Source organism: Diceros bicornis, chromosome 9, assembly GCF_020826845.1.
Source record: "Diceros bicornis minor isolate mBicDic1 chromosome 9, mDicBic1.mat.cur, whole genome shotgun sequence".
Lineage (NCBI taxonomy): Eukaryota > Metazoa > Chordata > Mammalia > Perissodactyla > Rhinocerotidae > Diceros > Diceros bicornis.
Genome location: NC_080748.1, coordinates 79,928,362 through 79,956,195, shown reverse-complemented (window position 1 = coordinate 79,956,195; position 27,834 = coordinate 79,928,362).

Sequence of the window (27,834 nt, the reverse complement as noted above, 5' to 3'; positions counted from 1 at the left end):
TGAGATAGGCCTGTATCACTATAAACTTCCCTCTTAGAACCGCTTTTGCTGTATCCCATAAATTCTGGCATGTCGTATTTTCATTTTCATTTGTCTCCAGGTATTTTTTGATATCTTCTTTGATTTCTTCATTTACCCAGTCGCTGTTCAGTAACATTTTGTTTAATCTCCATGTATTTGTGGCTTTTCTGATTTTCTTCCTATAGTTGATTTCTAGTTTCATACCGTTGTGGTCAGAAAAGATGCTTGGTATTATTTCAATCTTCTTAAATTTATGAAGACTTGTTTTGTGGCTTAATATGTGATCAATCCTGGAGAATGTTCCATGTGCATTTGAAAAGAACGTGTATTCTTCGGTTTTTGGATGGAATGTTCTGTATATATCTACTAGATCCATCTGTGCTAGTGTGTCGTTTAAGGCCAATGTTTCCTTATTGATCTTCTGTTTGGATGATCTATCCGTTGGTGTAAGTGGAGTGTTAAAGTCCCCTACTATTATTGTGTTACTGTCTATTTCTGTTTTTATGTCTGTTAATAATTGCTTTATATATTTAGGTGCACCTACATTGGGTGTGTAGATATTTACAAGTGTTATATCCTCTTGTTGGATTGTTCCCTTGATCATTATGTAATGTCCTTCTTTGTCTCTGTTTACAGTTTTTGTTTTAAAGTCTATTTTGTCTGATATGAGTACTGCTACCCCAGCTTTCTTTTCATTGCCATTTGTGTGGAGTATCTTTTTCCATCCCTTCACTTTCAGTTTGTGAGTGTCTTTAGGTCTGAGGTGTGTCTCTTGTATGCAGCATATATATGGGTCTTGTTTTTTTATCCAGTCAGCCACCCTATGCCTTTTAATTGGAGCATTTAGTCCATTGACGTTTAAAGTAGCTATTGATAAGTATGTACTTGCTGCCATTTTTTAACTTTTTTCTTCTCATTGTTTTAGTAGTCCTTCTCTGTTCCTTTCTTCTTCTATACAGAATTGATGGTCACTTTAGTTTGACCTCTGTCTGAAAGCTGTGCTCTTAACTCCCCTCCTCCCTCCTTTTGTGTTTTTGATATCATATCTAACCTCTTTTTTGTGCATTTGTATCCATTACGTTCTAATCATGGAAATAGATAATTTTTCCTATTTGTGGTCTTCTCTTTTCCCCTTAAATCAGTCTCTTTAACATTTCTTGTAGCACTGGTTTCTTGGTGACAAACTCCTTTAATTTTTGTTTATCTGGGAAAATTTTGATCTCTCCTTCCATTTTGAATGATAACCTTGCTGGGTAGAGTATTCTTGGATGTAAGTTTTTTCCTTTTAGCACTTTAAATATATCATGCCATTCTCTTCTAGCCTGTAAGGTTTCTGCTGAGAAGTCAGCTGATAGCCTTATGGGGTTTCCCTTCTATGTAACTTGTCATTTTCTTGCTGCATTTAGGATTCTCTCTTTATCTTTAATTCTGGACATTTTGATTATGATGTGTCTTGGTGTGGGCCTCTTTGGGTTTATCTTGTTTGGGGCTCTCTGTGCTTCCTGTACCTGGAGGTCTGTTTCCTTCCTTAGGTTAGGGAAGTTTTCATCTATTATTTCTCGAAATAGATTCTCTCCCCCCTTGTCTCGCTCTTCTCCTTCCGGGACACCTATAACATGGATGTTAGTCCGCTTGATGTTGTCCCAGAGGTCCCTTAGACTGTCCTCACTCTTTTTAATTCTTTTCTCTTTTACCTGTTCACCTTGGGTAATTTCTTCTAGTCTTTCATCCAGCTCACGGATCCGTTCTTCTGTATCCTCTACTCTGCTTTTGAGTCCCTCTAATTAATTTTTCATTTCCAGTATTGTATTCTTCATTTCTGATTGGTTCTTTTTTATATCTTCCATTTCTTTGTTGACATTCTCACTGAGTTCATCTATTCTTCTCCCCAGATCAGTGAGCATCCTTAACACTCTTAGTTTGAACTCTCTGTCTGGTAGGTTGCTCATTTCTGTTTCACTTAGTTCCTTTCCTGGGGTTTCGTCCTGTTCCCTTACTTGGAATGTATTCTTTTGCCTCCTCATTTTGCCTCTTTCCCTGTGCTTGTGTCTACGTATTAGGTAGGTCAGCTACGTCTCCTGCTCTTGGATAGGTGACCCTGTAAGTGATGCCTTAGGAGGCTTCCAGTGTGCTTCCCTCAGTTCTCAATGTTCCAGGGTTGACCCCTATGTGGGCTACGTGTGTCCTTCTGTTGTGGCCTGTTTGCTCTCCCTGTAGGCACCCAGGGAGGCCGAGTTATGCTCCTGACCAGCTGTTGTAATTCTCAGCTGCTTGTAGTTGTTGTGGGCCCTTCAGTCTCTTTATCAGGTGTGGGGAGCCCCAGCACAGTTGGCTGCAAGTACTAATATGACATTTGTGTTGCAGTATTTCTTTTAAGTGAGTAGGCCCCCAGCGTGGCAGGTTGTTAGGCTCAGGGCCTTACAATTGCTGTAAGCCTCTAGCCTATTATGTCTCTTGTCAGCTCTCTGAGGATTGCAGCTGGGTGGGGCTGGCCTCAGGCACAGGAGCACCCAATCGTTTCAGGCTTTGGAAGGTGGGGCAAACCTCCTATGTGGGTCTCTGAGAAGCACAAGTCTTCTGCAGCTGACAAACCCTGCCGCCCACAGGTCCACACACACAGTCAACACAGTCCTGCCCCGTGTGAGTGCCCCGACCTCCCCAAGTGGACCCAGTCTCTCCACGGCGGGAGCCCCACACACTCCGCCACCACCCCACACTCTCCACCTGCTCCTTGTGCACACCCTGCCCTGCTCAAGTTGGCTCAGTTGCCAGGCTGCAGAGAATCCAGTCACCAATCTATGCAGGCCCACAAGTTGCCTGAGGTCTTGTTGTTGGGTGGGGCCAGTCTCTAGGGTGGGCTGCCTGCCCTGGCTGAGCTGGATTAAATCGGTGCTCTAGCGGGTGGGGCAGACCCTGGGCTAGCAGGCCCCAGGGAGAACTCCAATGGCGTCTGTGTCAGCACGCCCACACCAGGCCACAACAATGGCCGCCGCCAATGTCCCAGTCCCTGGAGAGGTCTCATCCCTCACCGAGATGCACTCAGGGCCTATTAGGTGAGTCTCTTGTCACCAAAGCACTGTGCACCTTTCTTTCTGGTGATTTTAGGATGCTTTCTGAAACGGGTGAGTTTGCTCGTGGGCCCTTTAAGAGCCAGTTTTAGTTTCTTTGTGAACCGGCTTTTCTGGGGGTCCTCCCCAATGTTTTAGTAGCAGGCAAAGTCAAATATTATGCCGCTGGTCTCGATTGATCTGGGTCCACAAAATACCCACAGTGGGGGTGCTCCCGGCTCAGGGCCCCGCTCCTCCAGGGAGGCTGCATACCTGTGAGCTGCTCCCGGCGGCCGTGAAGCTGGCGGCTTGTGAAGGCGGCGTTTTTCCTCTCCAGAAGGGAGTCTCTGCCTCTTCCACCTCAGTTAGGATTGTCCGTTGTTGCAGGAGTTCCTCTCATCCAGTTTTCAGTTCTGTCTCAGGGGTAATTTTTCCACGAGTAGTTGTAAATTGGCTGTGTCCACGGGAGGAGGTGAGTTCCGAGTCTGCTTACGCCACCATCTTGACTCCGCCTCTTCAGTCTTTTTTATGGCTGAATAATTTTCCATTGTATATATATACCACATCTTCTTTATCCATTCATCTACCAATGGACACTTAGAATATATTTGCAAATGATATATTTGATAATGGGTTAATAGTCAAAATATATAAAGAAGTCACACAACTCAATATCAATAAAACAAATAATCAGATTACAAAATGGGCAGAGGATCTGAATAGACATTTTTCCAAAGATGACATATAGATGGCCAACGGGTACATGAAAGGGTGTTCAATATCACTAATCATCAGGGAAACGCAAATCAAAACCACAATGAGATGCTATCACCTCACTCCTGTCAGAATGGCTATTATCAAAAAGACAACAACTAACACGTGTATGCACAGATTGTGGAGAAAAGGGAACTCTTGTACACTGTTGGTGAGAATGTAAGTTGATGCAACCACTATGGAAACCAGTATGGAAGTTCCTCAAAAAATTAAAAATAGAACTACCATACAATCCAGAAATTATACTTCTGGTTATGTATTTGAAGAAAGCAAAGACACTAATTTGAAAGATATGTTCATTCCTGTGTTCATTGAAGCATTATTTACAATAGCCAAGATGTGGAAGCAACCTAAGAGCACTGTTAGCAGTCTTTAACAAAAAATAAGGGAAATTAAAATGTGAACTCTAAATAAACACTGGTTGACTATATCTTATTTTTTTCCCTGTAATCCTTGAAACAAAATTAAACTCTCTAAATAGGCAACTACCAAATGTTTTGTTGTTTCAGACTGTAACTAAGTATCCATCATTTGACCATACACAGAGTAAGCCATCAATTGGCATGTGAGATTTTAATGATATTTATGAGCCTGTAAGATGATCCTTGATGATGAGATTAACTGACCTGATGGCTCCTGAAATGAGATCCATTAAACATAAGAGACAGATAATCCCAGAAAGAAGGCAAATGCCTCCCTTGAGATCCATCTCCGGAAGGCTTGAAAGATCAGTTTCTAAAGAAAGGATTAAAAAATTATTTCCTGTTCTTCTCAATTTGATCTATACCACAGGTGTTGAGAAGGTGGCTTAGTGAGTTGGATGGACTCAATTCTACTTAACATTCAGATCATACAGAGATTGGTACAGGTCATAAAATTTTGTAAATTATTTGGAGTAAACCAGCCTACTTGTAGGCTGGTCACAAGTTATCACATCCTTGTGAGGCCAGAATCCAGGGCTGAGTCCACAGTGACAAGTTAAGTTGCATAATTCTCTAACACCAATGTATTCTCTCACTGAAGCATCTCAATATCCTCTCAGAACTTACCTATGGATGACTCAGTGGTTTCTTCTTTCTATAAATATAAAGAACAGTGCATTTTTGGATGTGTCTGCAAACTATGAAGTGCATTAGAGATTATTAAATTGAATTTATCAGTGCTAGGAAAATGTGACATAATTGAAGCATATGGTTTTAAGGCCTGAATTTACCATTTACTAGCTGTATGGCCTTGTGCAAAATGTTGTAACTCTCTGAATCTTGATTTCCTCACTAATTAAACAGGAATGATAATAATATTTGCTTGGCTTCACTTACAAGGATGTGGTAAATATCCAAGGAAATTAAAATATAAAATCATTATAGAAATATGACTAATATACCCTGGCATGCTAAATATTTAGAATGGATTGTCCTAAAGCAATTTCTATCAGTCACATACACTTAGACACATCACTGTCTTGATCTCTTCAATATCTCACTCAGATCCTAGGACGTAGACAATACTCAACACCTGCTATGAAATAGTCTTAGATAGTCAAATACCACAATTCCAAAATGATGTGTCATTGAAATTTTTTGAGACTCATATGCTATTCATTAAAAACTGAGTGCACAGTATATGCCAAATATTTAAATAGTTGTTTAAGGAACAAAGAAAAATAAACAAAATTTTGCGATTAGTTGTTGTAAGTGAAGTGTCATAAGTTGCTGTAAGTGAAGTTCTCTGGGAACACAAAAGTTGGGATTCCCCTCAGATTACTGAGAAGATGGAGGGTGAGGGATGGATATGTGAAGGAGATTGTGACTCTTCTTGATGTTGATGTTGAAATGTGTGTTGTCTCATGTAAGTGAGATGTTCTGAGGCAGCTGAGCAGCAAGCCATTGTGTACAAAGGACCAGAAGGAAGAAGGAGAGAGGTATGTTTGAGGAACTTCTAAGAGTTTAGTATGCATTGTATATCAAGGGAAAAGGACCATTATATTCATATCTCTATCAGCTAGCACAGAGCTTCCTTCGAGTTGCATAGCATGGCAAAATGCAAGGTTTTGTAAGGGAGAGCCACAGAGTGTGAATGTCCTGATACTAAAGATTTAGGTTTTATCTTTGATGCAATAGGAAGCTGAAAGGAAAGAAGACGATCCTCTACCCATTCTAGGTCCTTTCTGGCTGGGCTACAAATTAAATTGACATGAGATCAAATAGCAGGAGAAAATCAAACAAAGCTTTATAACATGTATACATGGGAGAAAGCAGAGAAACTGAGTTTCTCGACAAATGGTGGAGGTTTTCACCTTAAATAGCATATTCGTGTAGACAAAGGAGGATGTTGGGGGTGGGGAAGTCAGCTATGGGAGATGAGCAGAAAGCACAGTAATCAAGAGTATACAGATTTAAGTCCTTGCCTTCTTCACTGATAAAAGTTTCTAGAGATAAGGCCATCCCTCTTTCTTCCTGGTACAGAGAGGGAGATACCTTTACAAATGGAGATTTCTCTTAAACAGAACTTTGATAAAAATGGGCTTAGCAAGGACTCTCCCAGTCTATTGCTTTTAGGCAGTTTGGGCGAAGGTCAAATGTCCTTCAGAGAAAATAATCAAGGTAAAGAGACATATTTTGAGGTGGCCAATTCTGATTCCTCACAAAGAATTGGAGATTTTTCTAATCAAAGTCATGTTTTAGAAAGAAAGTATTTTTAGAAAACCTGAGTTTTGGAAAATGAAATGGAAGAAGGGAGACCAGTTAATATATTTAATAGTAATCCAGGTGAGAGGCTATAAGAGCTCCAAGTAATGTGTAGGGGAATACCAGTTAATATATTTTATAGTAATCCAGGTGAGAGGAGATACGAGCTCCAAGTAAGGTGTGGGGGAGAGAAGAGAAAAGCTAAATTAGACTTTGATGTATTGTTTACTGATTTGTGATGGAGAGGAAGGCTCTGAATTTTTGGTATGAGTACATGGAGATATCATTTATTTAAATAAAAATTACAAAATGAGGACTAAGATTTGGGGAGTAGAAATAAGTTTTGCATATTACAATTCTGAAGTGTTTTAATGACAAACAACATTTTCCAGGAAGAATTTGAAGATGCATGGTTTTTGTGTAGGAGAGATATCTGGACAGGGCATAAATATTCAGAAGTCTTTAAGACACAGGAGATAGCTGAAGCAATGGGGGTGGATGAGGTAACCCAGAAAGTCTCTGGATACAAACAAGAAGGACTTGGCCCTAGGAATCCCATGAGACTCCAAGATATATGGAGGAGTAGAAGAAAAAGTGTCTGAGGCAGAGAAGAAAACTTAGATGGAAGGACAAAGTCTGTTTTGCAGTTCCTGTCTGACCTGAAAATCTTTCTGTCTTTCTAATTGACTATGTTCTATCCTCACATTATTTATTTTCTATGGAAAATTCTAGATAGTCACTCTAAACTTAATATAACTATTTGTGTCTGTACCCTAAGTGAAGGCTAGGAATGGTCCCAGTTGAAATTATTCAACATTAATTTTCTTGGAAATTATATTTTTAATAAAAACAATCAACTATAAGGTGCATAAATAAAAAAGAATAAACCATTTTAAAATGACACAATATTCTTTTAATTATTTCTTCACAGGCACACATATTCTATTCAGGAAAGAATGTGTTAAAATTGCATTTGAAATTACAATATGATTACTTTACATTGTATGCTCTCAGGTTGTGAAGGAAGCAAAAAGATAACATCTGTGCTGAATAAGCATTTCCAGGAACCATCCAGTAAGTGCCAGAATGCTTACATAGCGAATGCGAGAAATCAAGGTTATTTACTTCCTTGCTAATTCTTTGTTATGCATGCCTCTTCCTCTCAGCTCCACACATTTTATTTTTCTTGCATGTTTTGCCAGCTCTTTCAGTGCAAGATTGAAGGTTGTCAGTTGCTAAATACCCTCATAATTCAACCTCTATTAATTCTGTAACCATGTGGACACTTTTGGCCTCAAATAACAGAAACCCTGAGTCAAATGGTCTTAACGTTTACTGTGAGTTTTATTATCTGATATAACAACAAATATGGACAGAGGCGATTCCAGGGTGGGTTAATTCAGTCTCAATAATGTCATCAAACACATTAGCTCTTTCCGCTGCACCATTCTCACATGTTGGCAAGGCCCTGAGCAGATCAGAAAGAGATATTGAAGGCAGTTAACTTTACCACATAAAGGTGGCCCCATAGTTCAGGCATCACCAGAAGAGGGGTCCATCATCCTACATGTGGGGTCCTTTTTCAGAAGACCCCCCGAGTAGACTTCCCTCATAGCCCTCCAGAATTGGGTCACATGCCCATTTCTAAATTAATTGCTAGTAAAGGAAAGGGGTGATTGGCTGAAATTTACTGATATTTGCTCCTTGGAGCTGGAGAGAGACTCAGTTCTATGATCTGTATGTATGTGTCCCCTCAAAATTCATATGTTGAAATTCTAACTCCTAAAGGCGATGGTATTAGGAGGTGGAGCTTGTAGAAGGTGATTAGGTCATGAGGATGGAACCCTCATGAATGGGATTAATGCTCTAATAAAAGAAGCCCCACAGAGCTCCTAGCCCCTTCTGCCACATGAGGACACAGGGAGAGGTCTGCTGCCTGGAAGAGAGCCCTCACCCATCCGGCCTGGCACCCTGATCTTGGACTTCCAGTCTCCAGACCTGTGAGAAATAAATTTCTGTTGTTTACAAGCTACCCAGTCTGTGATATTTTGTTATAGCAGCCTGAACGGACTGTCACTCAGGAAACGCACAAGTGCCTACCACTTCAATTGAGCAGGGACAAAAGAAGGAGGGATGCATTTTTAATTAGAAATTACAGTATCTGCCATCTCTTGTTATTTTTTTTTCTTCTGTGTGTATAGAATGGAGCAGCTGAAATCTCTCCTAAACATTCCTCCTGGAGTTAGATCAAATTCCAATCAAATCATGGTCTACTGGTTGCAAAATCCAGTCACATTGTTTATTTCAGCTGCAAGATTTTAAACATGTGGTTTAACCTACATAGACTTTTATGGACCTCGCATCTCTCATTTCCTGAAGATGTTCACACTATTGGGCACCTGTCTTGTTTTTATAAATACTGTTTACTTCTTGATTAGTTCTTTCATATAAATTTTTCAGCAAAAAGTAAGATGTAGGGTTCATAGGATATGTCGTCTTTATACTATTTGTACTTTGAATGGAATTTGTCTAATAGAAAAAGTGAAGACATCTTGAAATCAACAATTTACTGCTTCTCTGGAAGAGCTTATTTTGCTATTTCCTTAATGATGGGTCCATAGTGAATGATAATATAGTACAAACATTTTTACAAACAAACAATTTTATTTCCTAATACAAAGGTTCTTAAATTTTAGTTGCAGTCTCATATTCATTTTTTTAAAATCTGCATTATCATTACCAAGTGAAAATAGCATGCTCTTTATGTTATAAACAGAGTCCTTTATCCCCTCTCACTTGGGCATGTTATAAAATTTTCTAGTACTGCTGTTGAATGTGAAAACACTCACTAATACATTTTTTCATGCAGTAAGTACCAAGTTATAAATTGTTAGCTCTTACAGTATGCAAAGCTATATGTAAAACACTCTATAGTTGCTAATTATTTCATTTTGGAGACACAATAACAATATAAAGCCATCTTTCTTAGATTGGTGAAGCACCATGCAGTTGGGCTTATACCATATTTCTAGTCTCATCAACCACCATTTCCCTGAACTACCGTCACATAGAAGGTCTTGGAAGGTACAGACCCTGCCACAGCTCAGTGGCTTTGTATAGGATTTTCCCCATGCATAGAAGACACATGTCTCATCATACCCCAAGAACACCATTTCCGTGTCACTCCAACATGTAGAAACACACTCTGTCCCCGACCCACAGCTAAAACTTCTACTCTTTCTCTCTGCCCCCCGCCGTCTCACACATACACAGACACAGACACACACACACACACACCCTCCAAGACACCTATCTATAAAAGTTTCAGTGACTCAGCTCTTTAGAGTGGCATTTTGATATTCCATTCTTGGTGGATTCACATAAATTATTACAGATTGGAATGCTCCATATTAAATTGAATTTTTCCAATGTCTGGCCCAAAAGTCTTTTCCTTCCAAGTCTCTCAGTTATGACCATACTAGCCCTTCAACACCTTCAAAACTTAAGTCTCTTGAAGCTTCTACATTTACCCCAAATACCTAGCCTCTTTTTGTCTTCATTTCTTCCTGTACGTGTCAAGTATTTCATAATCAATCACTTGAACTAGCATTTGGCTTACATTCATACCTCATTAGAACCTTTAATCTTCCTACTAAATTGATAAAAATCCTTGAATCAATCAAGTCGTTCACTTTCTTCTTGCTTACATCTTGGCTACTAATTTTTTACCTCTGAAAAATCATATATAGTCACGCATTGCATAATGACGTTTCGGTCAATGATGGAGCACATATACAACAGTGGTCTCACGAGAGTAGTGCCATATAGCCTAGGTGTGTAGTAGGCCATACCATCTAGGTTTGTGTGAGTACACTCTATGATGTTCGCACAACATCAAATAGCCTAATGATGCATTTCTCAGAGCATATCCCCATTGTTAGGCAATGCATGACTGTATTAATATATTATTAATTTCTAATTTCCAATTCCATATGAGGCCCCAAGAATGTTCCTCTTCCTTGCTGGCCAGGGCAGTAAATTTAAACAATATTACATCCTGTGAGAATGGTGAACATTAACGTCCTTATTAAATATCTAAAAGAGGCATGGGTGGTGGTGTCTATCGTATTTTCACTTAATTTGCCAGTAGGGTTCCTATAAAACTAGATGGATTCTGGAAAATGACTGTGAATAACTCCAGCTCATCCAAGTGGTCCTTGATTTGTCAAATGAGTTTCTTTTCTATTGCAATCAATAAAGAGGATCTGAAATAGGTCTCATTCATATGGAAGTGAAAACAATGCACATTTACTCTAACACCTCAGTGCTACGATGACTCTTCTGTTCTCTGTCACAACACAGTCTGAAGATATCTGGACCATGTGAGCATCCTTGAAGACATCAAACATTGATGATATCATGCTGATGAGTCAGGATGAGCATGAGTTGGTTTGTATGATGGAGGCCTTGCTAAGAGATATGTCCTATAAAGTGTGGAAAGTAAAGTTTTTATAGATGTCATTGTCAGGAGCATGCTAGGATATTGCCTCTGAAGGTAAAGAAAAATTGCCGCATTTTTCATGTCCTTCTACAAAGAAGGAAGAACAACACTTTGTGTTCCTCCTAGGGTCCTAGAGGCAATTAAATCAACATCTAGGAATACTGCTCTAGATAATATACTAGGTGAAGTGGGAGGTTGCCTTCTTTGAACAAGGTCCGGACAAAAAATGGAGTCTATGTCCTGTTGCTTGGGCCGTACAACCTGCAGACTCCATGGTGATGGATGTTTCAATGGTGAAAAAAGAAGCAGTGTGAAGTCTGTGGCAAGTCTGAGGGAAAGAACCACAACGTATACATTAGTTTTCTAGAGCAAAGTCATTGTAACCTACAGCAGAAAACTACATGCCTTTTCAAAAATAGCATGCTAGTATGACTTGTAGAGACTGAATGTTCAACCATGGATTCCAGGTGACCATGCATGCAGAACTGCCTATCCTGAGCTGGGTCCTGTCTGGACCTGCAGGTAACAATGGTGGGTGGACACAATAGCGATTCGTAACAATATAGAAATAGTGTATCCATGATTAAGCAGGGCCAGAGGGCACAGACAAGCTGCATGAGATGATAGCCTAGACTTCCACTTCACCTACCATGTTTGCACCAGCACCTTACCTTCAGCTCACACCTGTGGTCATATGGGATGTCCCCTGTGACCAGTTGAAAGAGGAGGGAAAATTCCATCCTCACAATATGGATAGGTTGGTTTGGTGGGTGGTGCAAACTGTAAAAAATGAATGGCAAATTTATTTCAGCTTCATTCATGAGTGGACTTGAAATTCAGTAGCAAAGAAAAAAACATTTCTAATGAACAGAGTTTCAGGAAGTGTATCTGCTCATCTACTTTGTATAGAATGAAAAGAGATCCGAAGTTAGGGGAGGTATTGATTTGTGAGAATTGAACAATAGTGTGGCTGGCTGATGAGGAGTGCAGGATGAAAAGGAAGATAAGAGTCAAAATTACATGAGATAGAGGCATATGAATGAAGATATGACATAAGCAGGAAGTGTGAAGATCTTTGTATCAAACATTAACACCCATCAGAAAACATCCACTATGGAAGTGGCAACAAATAACCAGGTAAACAAAATGACTCAACCAGTTGATGTTAACCACACCTCGTTCACAGCCACTCCACTGCTGGCATAACGGACACTTGGACAAACTGGCCGTGGAGAAAGAGATGAAGGTTATGCATGGGTTCAATGGCCTGGACTTCCATTTACCAAGATTGATCTAGCTACTGTTGCTTCTGAGAAAGTCAGGTGGCCACTGGGTGACAAGTCAGCTACACTGCACCCCTTCCTTCCTGGAAGGACTAGAAATTTGTTCTCATAGAAATAGACATCTGTTCTGGGTATTGATTTGCTTTTCCTGTCCACAGGACCACAGCTAAGACCATTATCCAGAAGATTGTGGAATGTATGATCCACAGGTGTGAAATCACACAAAACGTAACTTCTGACTAGGGGAACCACTTTACAGTGAAGGAGATGCAGGAGAGAGTCCATGACCGTGAGATTCACTGGTTGCATTGACTATACACTATCCAGAAGCTGCCAGTGTGATAGAGCATTGGGATGACTCGCTAAAGTACAGCTGAAGCACTCACTCAAAGGCAGTATCCTATGAAGTGAGGGCGCCATTGCTCATGATGTATTAAATCAAAGTATTCCTTATGTCTACATATCCCCACTAAGAAGAATACATGAGTCTGAGAACTAAGGGGTGAAGTAGAAGTGTCCCTAATCACAATCACTTTCACTGACCTACTGGGGGACTTTGACATTCTGTGGCTCTGAGTTCTGCAGGGTTAGGGATCCTGGTCCCCAAATTATAGAAGGTCGTACTCTCTCTGAGCAACAAAGCAAAGTTCCTATTGAAGCATACTTAGAGCTGTTACCTGGGAACTTTGGACACTAGATATGCAAGGAACTATTTGGCAAGAAGAGGAATCACAATCTTGTCAGTGGTAACTGACCATGGTCAGCAGAAGAAGGCTTGGCTGCTGTTATGCAATGTAGATAGGCGGGAATATCTGTGGAACATAGGAGACCCTCTGGAGTGGTGAGGGTCAGGCATTTCATGAATGAGGGATTGGGCCATACCACCAAGCGGCCACCTAGATTAACAGGGGTGGTAGCTGGGGGAAAGGGGGATTTAGAATGGAGAATGGACAAGGGAAACAATGAGTGGCATTTCATTTCTAATACCAATGAAGCAATAGAGGGCTGTAGTTTGTCCACTTATCTTCCTCTTCCAAACCTCATTCCCCTAGAAGGAAGAAAGACCCATTATAGCCTTGAAGGAGTTGCTCTCCAAACCGTGAAGAAGTTGATCAGAGTGGCCCAAAGAAAGGAGTGTGGCATAGATGTAGGCACACTACTCACATCTCCCTTCCAGAAAAGACTTGTTGCCCAATTGAGGAGTGTGGTTAACTGATAATCTGCAGCTGTTTGTTTCTTTAAGTCTCTCCAGCCAGGTCACACTCATTTCAAGGAAGCCTTCAGCCAATAAGTGTGCAAGGTGATAGTATAAAAGTCTAGCTATTTCTGCCTAATATGGGCTCTTCCCTCTGCATCAGAGTTCCTTCTTAGCCTACCATACTTTGCAGGTCTGTAGCACAACCTGTTATCACAAGGCCACTCAGTCTTAAGGAAAAGGAACAGAAACCTCATGTCTCAATGGAGAAATGTTAACATCTCTTCCAAAGAAGAGCATGTGTCAGGGCACATATGGGCATGACCATCTTTGGAAAATACCATCTGTTTCTTTTCAAAGAAAAGAGAGGTCCTCATTCCTTTTATTAAAAAAAATAGCTATACCTGCACCCATATGGTACTTTTCTCCTTCTTCCCTGTGATAGGAAGGATGAAAAATGAGTACTTCTTCCTTTCTAAGGCCAGCTTACCATCTGTGTTCCAGGTCTTATTCCTTCTTACCTTCTTGGTGGTCTTTTTTCTATAACACATCTCTTGATATATCTATGCCACAACCTTGACACTGTTGTTTCTAACATTATCATTCCATCCACATAAAAAAATTATGTTTCTCCTCTTAAAAAACAAAAACACATCCCTTTATGACCCTAGATGTCTCTCCTCCTGTCTAACCTCTTTCTTGCTCTTTGCAACCACATCTCTAAAGTGCTGTCTACACTAACAACATATGTTTCCATACATTCCACATATTACTCAATCCACTACATTTTTAGGATTCTAGTACCATTCCTGTTAAACCTGCTTTTTTGAGATTAACACAACTTCCTTGAAGCCACTTTCAGTACAGTTTTTGCTAATACTTGACTTCTCTTCGGCTGCTGATACTTTTGGCTTCTTCTTCTTTCCTGAAACTCTTTTCTCATCTCCTCACTTTTCTCTTTCCTTTGTGGTGCATGTTTATGTGCCCTTCCTCTTTTCATATCTTAAATGATAATATTCTCCATGTTTCTTCATTAGCCCCTTTTTTCTTCTCAATTTAGATTCTTCCTTGACAATTCAAACACTTATGTGTTTTTATTCACTGTCTATAAGCTGAATGACTCCTACATCTACACCTTCTATATCCCAGATCTCTACAGAGTTGTTTTCCAATAAGCCTCTCTTTGTTCCATAGCATTGTTATCTACCCCTAAGATTATACTTATCATATGTTAAGTGATTTATAATGGATATATTTCTCCTTGTCTGACTGTCCACGCCATGTTCTAAGACCAGGCATAATTCCCAATTTTGATCCTAAATGCTCTAAATATCCATGTTTTAAATGAATTCCCCCAATCTCCACTCTGAAATAACTTACTGAATCAAAGGTAGACATCTATATCAAACCTTATGACATAGGGCTTGACTCAAAAGATGAACTGTACCAATAGAGTTCTTGTTCAGGATTTGTCACCAGGCTCTCAAAAGCAATGTTTTATCTGTTGAATGATAGAATGAGTGGTCCACATGCCATGGCATGTTATAATTTATCTGTATAATTCAACCTCCTGCAAATTTCACCAATTAGTTTTTGATGCCCCAGGAGAGTTGACATGCACTAACATTTCTGGCTAGTTATTTCTGAACATCTTTCTCTCCTCTGCATCTATTCCTATTCACTAGGTATCATCTTTATTGAGCACTCTCAAAGGAAATGATGGTGCCTATCCGGCATCACAATTTTGTACGCTCAGTATTTCCAGTTACTTTTGTGGTCTTTGAGATGTCTTTGGGGGATCATTAAACAACAGATCCAGAAGTATAAGGAGAGAAATATTTGCAGATAAGATTAACATTTTATCTGAGTTCTTTTATTAACATAGAACTCACTCAAGCAATCCTAGTTCATAGAATGCTTTCTTTAAGAATGGAGAAATAGATGTCCTAGGATTACAGAATAATCTACAAACAAATTTTTCAGATAAACTTTAGCAGAACTGGAACAAAATGCAATTCAATCTTGGGGAGCTTGGAATATTCAGTTTCTCTCTTGAGTCTGCTTTTTACTGTGTCCTTTGTTCATTAATTTTTTTCTTTCTCTTTACTGTGTATCTTATATCTATATTTTTCTTACTCATAATTTCTGCTTCCTTCTCATTTCTCTCTTTGAAGTCAATTTATCTATCTTTCAAACTTTAGCTTGCTGCAAACTCTCTTCCTTGATTAATATTTTCCTTTTCATATCCCTAAAAGTGAGAATCTGATTGGCTTAGCAGACAACAATCTTAGCTTACACTAGCAGACTGAGTACTGTGTGTCAGGATGTATTATTTAGTAGGGACGTCATTATCCCTATTATTATACCCATTTGATGGAGGAGGAAATTGGGGCTCAGAGAAGTTATTCCTTTTAGCTCAAGCTCAAAAAAATATTAACTTAAGGAGATAGAACTTGGACCCAGGCTTTATGCAGGCTCCCCAAACATAAGCTTATGTATTTTATTATACTGCCACACCACTTACTCTGAAATGACCAGTGCTAGCCAGGTTGGATGGGGTGACATGGTACAAATTATGGCTTCCCAGGCTCAACTCTCTGCAGGAGCTTCAAGAACAGTAATTTCCTTCAGAAGGAGGTGTGATGGACAAGTTAAAAAAAAAAAAAAGATGTATTATAGTGGAGTTTGAATACCAAGCTAAGGAATTTACACTCAATTATGGAGCCCAATTATGGAAGCGCCATTTTCGGAGGCCATTTTGAAGCCATTGAATTTCTTGCTTAGTGAACACTGCGGGAAATTAAATGACCAGGAGAATCAGCATGAGGCAGTGGATGACCCACGTTTGCACACCTGGGCAAGTCCTTAACCTCTCCAAGTTAAGCAAAATTTGTAGTGGACAAAATCAGCAACATTCCCTACTTTCCATCTGTGTACAAGAGTTCAGTCACTGGAGCAGAAAATTTGAAAGAGGACAGTCACCCAGGGAGGACATGTTACATGACTGAACGTGGTGTCCTGGCCAGAGAAGGAGGCCAATGACATCAAATAGAAATGAAGAGGTTGGAAGACAAAGGCAAGATTGAGTCACTGGTTCTCTTTTCCATTCCCTACAGCCTCCGCTTTCCCTGAGAAGAAGGAGGCTATAAGGTATAAATTCATTCAACTTCCCACTCCCTGCCACACATTTACCTTCTTCTAAGAATTCCTGTCACTGTCTTTCTTAAAGGAAACGTTTTTTCCCTCCCATCTATGGTTAGTCTTGCACTTCTTATCTGTATTGTGTCCTTCACAGCATTGCATTTTGACCCTTTATCTTTCATTTTTTGAGTCCTATAGCACCCCTTTAAAAAACAAACACCAAAAAATCCTAAGTAAATGCACAAAATTAATTGAGATCTAGGTAATTGTATTTTAAATTATTAAGAGTAGGTGAAGCTTAGATAGAAGAAAAAATATCACCAACATCGTTGCTGAAATTGAAGCCTTTTGGAAAGTAACAGGAAGAAATGGCAAATTCAGACACTAATGAGTCACTGATGTCATTGAGAAAATGGGTAAATGTCAAGAACATGCAGAACAGATTTTGAAGAAGAGGGCGTAACGTTAGTATAAACCAGTGGTAAGAATTCCAAGACAGGCTAAATTATTAAGAGAAGACAGTGTCCTAATACTCTGGAAGCAAGCGTAAGTCACAAGAAGCACCCTCTCAGGCAAAACTAATTGCTATCATCTCTCTATTCCTAAAATCCTGAGATGCTTCACTCTTACTTCTATTATAGTCCATAAACCATATAATTATCTTTCTTGCTCTATCAATTGAGCTGCAGAGGACTTTTTTCATCAGTGTGTTTCTAAGATCAATCACTTTGCTAGGAACACAGTGGTCATAAGTAAATGCTTGTATATAAATGATTGAATAAATTGCAAGAATGCATGTGTGCATGCACTAATGAGTCTACTGACACTACTCCTGTTCTTTTGAATGATAGAAAATAAGAAAAAACAAATGATCTGAATTGGAAAGGGTTGCAAGGGACATAGTGTCCTCTGATCATTTCATGAAAAGGTAACATGAATGAAGAAAAATTCAGAATAGATAAATAATTGTTCATTATATTCTCCTGAGAAATAAATGAAGGAAAATGTCCCTCCTTTCTCATCTCTAAACTAGGAAGCCCAGTTTTTTCTCTCCGTAGGCTTCCAGATCCCTGGTCACCAGCATGCACGTGCTGCAGTTCAGCAGTGACCGGGGGAGACGTCGTGCAGTGCTGTCTCCTTGGGAGAGAAATAAGAGGGATCACAGGCGTCCTAGAGAGTCCTGGTACTGTCATTCCCCCGATGGCCTGTGGCCCTTTCTGTTGGTCCCAGATTGTCTTAAGGGACTTTATATCCAGACTTCCACTGTGGAGAAAGGACACGGTGCTCCCCTGGACTATATTTTCTATCATAATTTTGATTTTTCTAAGTTTTCAGAAGCAGAACATATTTTTAAAATGGAGACAGTTAGTAAAATGGGACTATTTAGACAAGGATATAAAATGTTAATAAATCTAACATATCTCGATAAACATTTTAACTGTTTTTCAAAAATATGATTAAACACGCCCAGCCCATCAGGATAAAAAGCTTTTGGAGGTACGGAATTTATCATCGTGGTTCTAACCTTTGGGATAATGAGAACTGAGTTAAATCTACAGACACAAATATGGAAAACTCTAGCTGTAAATAAACAATTCAGGGAATGAGCTATTTCTGTTTCAGCTAATGAAGAATGACATTTAAAGAAAATACTGTTCAAATAAAAAATAAATGTTCACTTCAAAATTTGCCTTAGATTTGAGGCTTGCTGTTACTGTGTACTGAAAAGCTTCTGTTTGTTAGAAACAGTGAAACTTGTTTTCCATTTTTAACAGTTAGTCATTTCTTATAGTCTAAGGTTGATTTTTTCAACTTATAATTGCTATTTATGAAGTTGTCAGAGGTGTTAATAAGCACACATTAATAAAACTCCTGTCTGAAATTGAATACTTAGTAGACTAATGGTTGAGTAGCAGCAAACACATTCAATCGGACTAAGTTAAAAAAATATACCTAAGTTACTTCCCTCAATTAGGAATACAGAGCACCCAGGGCTTAAGGTAGGATTACAAAATTTATACTTCTATGCCAAGACCAACTCTAATGCAGGATCCAGATTTTTGCTGAAGAATGTCATGTTGTGGAAAAGGAACATGCACAGACTTCACTACAATGTATTCAAAGGTTAATGGTTCTTTTTGTTGTTGTTATATTGATAGTACACATTTGCTTGATTTCCCTACATATATGTCTTAATTCCAATCAAAAGTTGTGTGAAGGCATGTTTGTGTGATTGCGGGTTTTATAGGAGTCAGAATGTATATGTTTGTAAATCTCACGAATTATAGTAGTATTAAATAAATTGTCTATATCATGGAAAAGGCATATTTGGGCAGGGCATCTAGATGAGTAATTTCTACAATCATGCTTTAATGACCACATGATATGAGGTTGATAGAAGGGCAGATGGAATTGTAGCAGCCACTGTGGTCCAGTATATTAGCAAACTGCCACACACCAGCCAGATTAGCCATACCCTTGCTGCACATTCTGAGCTGTTTGCCTGAGCGACAGTCAGAACACTAACTAAGGTTCTCTGGTTTCTGTGTCTCTTCATATCTGACCCACTCTAACAATTTGCTTGCATTTGGTTCTCGTCCCATAATTTGACTTCTAATAAATCAGGCTATTCCTTACCAGTTCTCCACCTAGGCTAAAACATAGACAAGGAACTAACTTTTTGATATTTTTTAGATCTGCTCCTTTGTTTGGATTATATAGATCTGACCTGGGCATTCAGCCCTCTGGAAAAGATGTTAAAATCCATAGACAAAGAATTTTAGGAGATTTTTAGACAAAGATAATGCATTCTTGACCAGTCCAACGATGCTAAATAAATTGTGGGATGAGTGAACAGGAAAGAGGGAGGATGACAAAAAAATGAGACATAAATGGAAGGAATGGGAAGGAGACCAGAGCAGGTGTCAGAGAAAAGGATATTTGGCCAAATTATGTCAAGAATTTGGCATAAGGACAAAAGGAACAAAACCCTGGCTATTAATCATGTGTTTTTGTAGAAATACAAACAGGAGTACTGCTCAAGTAAGAGCCAGTGTCTTAAACCAAGAAAAAGAAATGACATGAGCTATTTATGTGAAATTAATGTGCATTATTTGTACCCATAGGAGAGAAAACAAAACAATCCTCCTAACAATACTAAAACACAGCCCAAGTTCCCTATGAATATTTGTCACACAACATACAGGGATATTATTAGATTGCAAATGATGTTAGAAGTTATGAACATTTTCAATTAGTGCAAGTGGATGACCCAGATTTAGCTCAACACCCATGTTGTCTTAATTAGAAGGCTTTTACAGTGATACTTTAAATTATCTTTGGCACAATTTGGAAACTTTAAAAGCAGATGGTACTTTTGTGAACACTTTAGCAGACACTGGATTTAAAAGGAACATGTGGACTGAGGCCCTTGCAAGACAAACAAAATTTAAAAGCCTCTGGAGCTGTCTGTGCTTAAATCAGAGCTACTTGCTATGACCATCACAGGATAATAACCACAGGCGTTACCATCGCGCCGCTGAAAGTGACCCTGAGAATTTTTCCCACTTTCGCCAAGCACTTTTTTCCAGTTGGATAAAAAGTATTTCCTAAATTTATGTTTTAAACGTATAAGGAAATACAAAAAGTAAATGAAAAGCAGTGGAATCAATAAAATATGGCTTTTCCCCTAAAAAAATTGATTTACAGTTTTACCCAGGCCATTTTACTTGAGATCATCATACTACTGCAAAAAGTGTTAATATCCTATTTTCACATACAAACTGTCTTTTCTTTATATTCTAAAGTGATCATTATCACTTAATCAAAAGAACATATGTAATTGATTAGGTCGAGCCATACAAAATGGCCAATAGTCTACTGTATTAGACCTACATACGTGGCATTTTCATATGATTTAACATAATGCATATGCAGTTTAAAAGACGATGTGAAGAATCCTATTTACCACCGCCTTGCTTAAGAAATAAAACATCACCAAATACTACAAAGAACTTGGACGCACCTGCGCCCCTCTTCCTCATCATCTGCCGTCTGCCTCAGAGTTTTGTGGTATTTACTCCCTGGCTTTATTTACACTTTTACCATATGCCATATGACAGCATATCACACTATACTTTTTAATTTTATCTTTTTGAATGTAATATAAATAGAGGGATACTATATGAGTAATTCTATAGCTGCTTTTGAATGCTCACTATTAAATACATCTATTTGGTGAGCAGGATTGAAAGTCATTCATTTCCAAAAGTATTTCTGTAAACATTTTATTATTGATTTCTACCTTAACTGATGTAGCCCGTAGAATACCAGGTCTTTGAAAGTTGTAGGGCCTATCATTTTCGTGACCTATTAACGGGGAAATATCACAAATTTCTCCTTGTGATATACTGAAATATATCTTCAGTTATTGGATGCAATAATAGCTATGTGTATGTGTATATAATGTGTATATCTGTCTCTTTCACACATATACATATATATGTATGTGTGTGTATGTATATAATCTTAAGGTAAATAATTGTGTTATTCGAGTCCTCCATACATTTGAGTTTTTTTCTTTTGCTGGGGAATGGAGTGTTAGTGTCCTCACATATAGTAGATTTACCAATATATTTACATACTTCTATCAATTTTACTTTCTACATTTGGAAGTTTTATTATTAAGTACATCTATTTTTAGGTTTGCCAAGTCTTCCTGATAAGTTGTATGTTTCAAAATCTGTGTGAGATTACACCCCACCTATGTCTAGCAAAGCATTTTAAACCTAAAGACCACTTTTACTGGCATTTATGTACCAGTTTCCTTTGGGTAGTAATTGTCTGGTACATCTTTTTCTTTTACTTGTAATCTTTCTGTGTCATTTTGTGTTAGATGTGTTTTGTGTAAAACCAACATAGCTAATTTCTTTTTTTTTAATTCAAGTATATAATAAATGTTTTTTAAATATAGAAATTAATACACCATGTTGACTAAGATTGATGACATGTTTGAATTTATTTATGCCACTTTATTTTCTACATTATCTGTCCCTCTTGTTCTACTTTCTTTCTTTTTGGCGGATTTAATTTTCTTATCTTTTTTTTCTCTACTAGTTTGAGAGTTTTACACTTTTTCTATTCTTTCAGTGGTTATGATGGAAACTTTTAACCTGCATATTGAGTGTTGTAATGTCGAAATTAATTTAGTACCTTTTCATCGCACCAAACAACAATAAGACTATGGAATTTTTTAACATACTTCTATCCTTGTTCTATTTTCTACACTCATTACTGGAAATATTAAAAAAATAAAAGATTAGATTAAATATGTTAAAGAAAAAATATACTTTAGTCAAATAGATGGTTGTTCCCCCTAGAGTCAGACATTTTGTTCATTGATTTCTTCCATCATTCACTCATCGAACATTCAATTCTAAATACCATTTTAGATCCTAGTGATACAACAGGGAAAAAGAATCTGCCCTCATGGATCTTATAATCTAGTACGGGAAATAAATAATACATGAGAAAATAGATTCTGCAGTTATCAGTATTCTGAGTTTATGGTAGGATAAGAATATAGTAATTTCCTTCAGTCATTCTACATGAGTAAACTTCTTTCTACTGCCTTTTTGGTGTTCCTTATTTTCCATGTAGTTTTTAAAAAAAAAAATTCGTTGTATATTCATGATATATTACCATTTTTATATATCAATTATGTATGAATAGTTTTTATGTGAAATCTGAAGAAATCTTAGTAAGAATAAACACTTTAGAACATAATACAACTTAACAGAATATTAAATGAGACTTTTCTTATCTCAAAATTCTGCAGAAGAGAATGAGTTTTCATGCTTGCACATCCCAAGAAGCGCTCAGACATCTTTGAAAGTGACAAAACCATCTATTCAAAATCATCAACTGGTGTCTGGAGACTGATTCTGCTTCTGAGAATCCCTATCTCAACTTCAGCCTGTATGTGAAGGAAACCAACAGCGGTCTTGGAAGATGTCTGGTGAGAAATATTTGTGTGAAGAGTTGTCAGAGTCCTGTGAGTTTCTCTGAACCCTTTCTTACACTTGGCGGGGGAGGGGAGGTGTTCCACTTTTACTTCAAGGCAAGTGGAGAAGGCTTCCACAGAACTCCTTGAATGCTTCATACAGTTCCCCTGGAGAGTCAGCTACAAGGACTTGTGCCTGACTTTCATCTAAAGCAAGCACGGTGCTATAAGTCGGCTACAGCTGCTCTTAAGGAAAAGCAGAGATGCCATTTGAGTGGCCTGAACTCCCAGACCTTGGCAGCACTAAGGCACTGAGTTAGCCTTAGAGATTTAGTGCTGATGGAGGATGTAGCTGAGCTTGAGTCTCTCTAAGGACCATATGCACAAGATATGCCTGCCGACCATAGTGACCCTGACAGAGTACGTGTGTGGTAGCCTGCCAAAACCAGGAGAGGAGGGCGCAGTTTTAAGCATTTCGCACTTGAGAATAGTATAATGGGAGATCCTCAGAAAGGGGAGCTCAAAAAGCCTATTAAAAAGATCACAATTGGGACAACTGCCCCACAGTGATTCTCGCAGCCATCTGATCACCAATTCATCTCCCTTCCTACCCCTGCCCCAATCCTGGGGGGAACTGACAAGAGCAGAGGGAGTAGGGGAGGACTAGAGGAAGGGGAAAAACTGCCCAAACCTGCTTCTCTTCTCCCAGTGCCTATAATGAGTCAGAACAAGTTCTGGGAGGAGTGACGTTTGAAGTGAAAGAATGATTGGCAAGTTAGACTGAACAAGATTTTTTTTTGTTTTTGTTGAGGAAGATGGTTCCTGAGCTAACATCTGTACCCATGCTCCTCTATTTTGTATGTGGGTTGCCACCACAGCATGGCTTGATGAGCGACGTGTAGGTCCACGCCCAGGATTTGAAACTGTGAACCCCAGGCTGCCAAAGCAGAGCACGTGAATTTAACCACTATGCCACCGGGCTGGCCCTTGAACAAGATTTTTAATACCTGGAAATTACGATGATTATAAAAGTTGTGGGTGACCTGAAAAGTTATGAAATCTGAGATATAATTTCAATGGTGAGAAAAGACCTCTGGTATAGATGGGTTGAAAGTCATTGTGAGAAATATATTTTTTTTCCCTTCTTATGCCTCACTACGTCCATTTGGATCAAATTGTTCAAGCAACATTTTAATATCTCTCTTAAATTCGTAAGTGGTCAAATGGTTTCAATCCTGACAAAATTTGCCAAAATTCATAATAATGGTAATACTAGTTATAGCATTAGTAGTTGAAATGATTTATTTAGGCAGGTTAAGGTGGCAAGGTAAAAAAAAAACATGAGAGTGAAAAATCTCCATCTTTCACAGCTTTAAAATGTTGGCTCTGTTGTATCGCATAATTAAGTCAACAGTCTGCTGGTCAGGTTCCAGATACGCAGACAACTGCTCCTTCACTGCCACCAGTGAATTCACAGGTCTGTGCTTTTCCCAAAAGCTGTTGTGCACAGCCTTTTCCAAAGTAGTGTTGACACCTGGAAAAGTCGAGATGGACAGGAAAGCCCAATGGATAATAGCAGACCAGACAATATCCAGAGAGTGCGTAAAGCACTCTCTGGTATGCAAAATATTATTTACAGCTTAACCGTCAAAACTCTCTAATAGTTGGAACTTAATTTGCCCCTACATAACTTACATAGTTTTGTCCATCTCATTTGCACAACTGTTAGGAAACTTTTCCCAAGAATTTTGTTATCAGTTTCTGGTTTGCTTTAAGTCAAACATCTTAACACTGCTCTTAGGGACTATTTCTCTTTGAATTTTTGGAAAAAGATAACAATATTTTTCATCTTTCTTATTTTGTTCTTTAGAAAGGTTTAAATTATTAGTAGTCACATTAAATAGGAGCCTATGCCTAATGATAATGAGAGTTTATAGGGACAGATATATGTGGAAATTGCAAATCTGAAATTTGACCTGTGCAAAGAAGGCATTTGAATGAGTAAAAGCTGACATTTACTGATCTATTTCAGGCACTTCAGGCACTGTCCTAAGCACTTTATATTAACCCCTTGAGTCCTACCAATGACCTTATAATGTAGGTATTGTTTTTAATTGTATAGACAGAGGAAAAGTTAAAATAAGGGAAGTAGCAGAGCCGGGATTTGAAAAGTGTTGGGACGTAGAGCATGCACTCCACTCTTACCCTCTACAATAAACTGTTTTGAGAAGGGGATGAGGTTGAAAAGTCAGTTGTGTGGTAGTGGTGGCTTTGGGCATGGTTATGGTTGTTATGGTAGTGGTATTGAGAAAAAAAAACTCCATTCTGCATCAGGAGATAGGCTAATGACATTGCATGTAGAATATCAAATAATTATCTTAAATATCTTATGACCTAAGAATTATTAGTACCCTTATTTTTCGGGCAAGGAAAGTACACTTGGAGAGATTATGTAACTTGTCCATAGTCACAAAGCTAATGTGGTGCAGAGCCAGGACTTCCCCTCAGGAGGTCTGAATCTAACGCCAATTCTTTCATTTATACTTTTCTGGAGGTATGTGATAACATCGACATAACACTTACTGGTCCATAGGAACTGAGAGTTAATTCTTTTACTGAGGATTACCCACCTTATCATTAAGATGTCACACCAGTTAAAGTCTATATTTATCTCTGACTTCCATTCAAATATCCACCTAGATTAGAGTAGGTTACTTGTTAAATTAAAATTTCTACTTTAAGTACAGAGTAGTCACTACATTCATAAATAACCAGACTAGATTTAAAAATTATAGATCTTTATTGACAGGCTATACTTATTTTTCATTTCTGCTTCATACTTCTAAACTATTTTCACACAGGGAAGGGCAGGTCGGCATTTACTATGACAAAAGTTATCATAAAGATTACAAAAAATATGGTGAAGAAAGATGACTTAGACTTGATCTTGATCATATAATGAAGATAAGAAGTCCAAGAAGAATTTCAGTATGGCAAGGTACAGGTAGGGACGTACTGAGCAAGGAGGGGCGAAAACAGGGAAGTGAGTTTGGCAGGTAAGAGGGACAATTTATGATAATGGGAGTCAAAGCAACGAAAATATGGTGGCGTGCCCTTAGGTCTTCCTAATGCATCCATGTACACCAGATAAACTGGTCAGGAGATTTTGAGTAAGAAAATAAAATTAATCAGGGCTTACAATATTGAAAATGGAATATAACTGTTAAAAATGTTTTTTTTACACATAATCATACATTTTAACACAGGTATCTTAATTTTACTTGTTATCCTGATATATATATATATTTTATTTACCATTTGGTAGTCTTCTTTTTCACCTAATATTACATATTTTCTATTTAACTTTGTGTCCTATCATTGTTTTATATTTGCTGCATAATATCTTTTTATGTTCCTGTGCATAATTTGCATGGCCATTCTTGTATTTTTGGCATTTGTGTTGTTTCTGAAGTTGTACTGTGGAGAGTCATAGTTGGATATATAGCACCTTGTGACATCCAATTCTTGGAAAACAAAGATCACATCTTTCTTCTGCTTAAGACTCTCAATTGTTTCATACCACTCTAAAAACAAAATCTAAAGTTCGTTTCTCGGCTGTCAGCCCCTGAGTGATAGGACTTCTGATGACATCTCCAGCCACTTTCCCTTCTGTTGGCTCTGCTTCAGTCTCACTGGCCGCTTCCTTATTACTCCTCAGTCACACCAAATGCTCTCCAGCTTCAGGGCCTCCGCACCTGCTGTTTGCTCTGCCTAGAAAGCTCTTCCTCCAGGCACCTCATGACTCAATTCTTCTCTCACTGAAGTCTCTGGGTCAATGTTACCACTTCAATGGCGACTTCATGGCCGCCCTATCTAAACTGGCTTTGTGTACCATTTTTTTGTCATCTTATTCCTCATCGGTCTTATCATTTATCTACAGGAGATATCTAAGGTGTATTTTGTAATTGATTTTCTCCCTCAGTATAATATTAATTCCATCTTGGCAGAGATTTTGTCTTTTTATTGATTGATCTAACTCCAGCAGGTTAAACACAGACTTTATAAACAATAACCAAGTGAATGGATCATAAATGGATGAATCCAGTCCCTATACCAATACTCTCGTGGGGAATTCTCTCTCCTCCATTGTATGAAGTCTTCTAGGAAGGCTTCTGGAAGATTCTAGAAGTCGAAGGGCCGGATTCGAGATGCTCACTCTCTCTACACTTGGTACTTTATAATAATTACTGTGTCTATGGGCTTTGGATCTTGAGCTAGTTATGCAAAGTTGAAGTAGCAGTGAGATGTTCGTGATTCATTGAGGCTTCCATGCAGTGTGTGAAAGTACAGTCTCTGCTATGTGACAGCCATTGAGACTCTTATCTCCTGGCCTTCTGGAGCTAACTTCAAAGACTGGTCACTTCTTTTCTGTGAGACTCCAAGATACTTTCACTTAATTTCATTTTTTCTGAAAAACATAGGCAAGTGTGATTTCTGGTGCTCTACAAGTGTAAGGAATATCAACCTCAGTCTCGACAGTCAGCCGTGATCTGCTTGTTAGTTTATCTATTAGCCTCAGTCTTAGGGAGGTCAAATTGCTAAATGTCTGTTTCATCCTTTTAGGCACCATCATATCTAATAAGGATAGCAATGTCGGTAGTAAGACTAAGATATGCCATTTAGATTTAATGTTAATAGCTGAATAGTCACATAAATGTAAGTAAGGGGTCCAGTAACTTTGAGTGAATGTCCCTAAGGACTTTATATGTTGAAAGCCTTTCTGTCAGTGGCAGATTAAACATATAATTAGTTTTGCAAGTTTAAAATGTTGCAGCATTAGTGAGCATTGTGAAAGCTGTTAATTTTATATACAAAAACAACTTTAAGTATTTTAACAGGTAAAATATGCAAGTAAAGATTGACAGTTAATATGAAAGCTGTGAAACTGTTAGACAGATAAATTTAGGATTTTTAAGGCAAGAGATATTTGCAAAAATTAAAGTAACAGTACAAAGTATGTCTAATAGATACTAGATGCTATATAATTATTTTTCTAAAATTATTTGGATTAGTAACAATTATAACACTACACACAAATATTTTAAGAACTATATTGACTTTTTATTTATTGAATTTCATTTAGAATATGACTCATGGAAAAACATCCTGTGTGTAATTTTCATA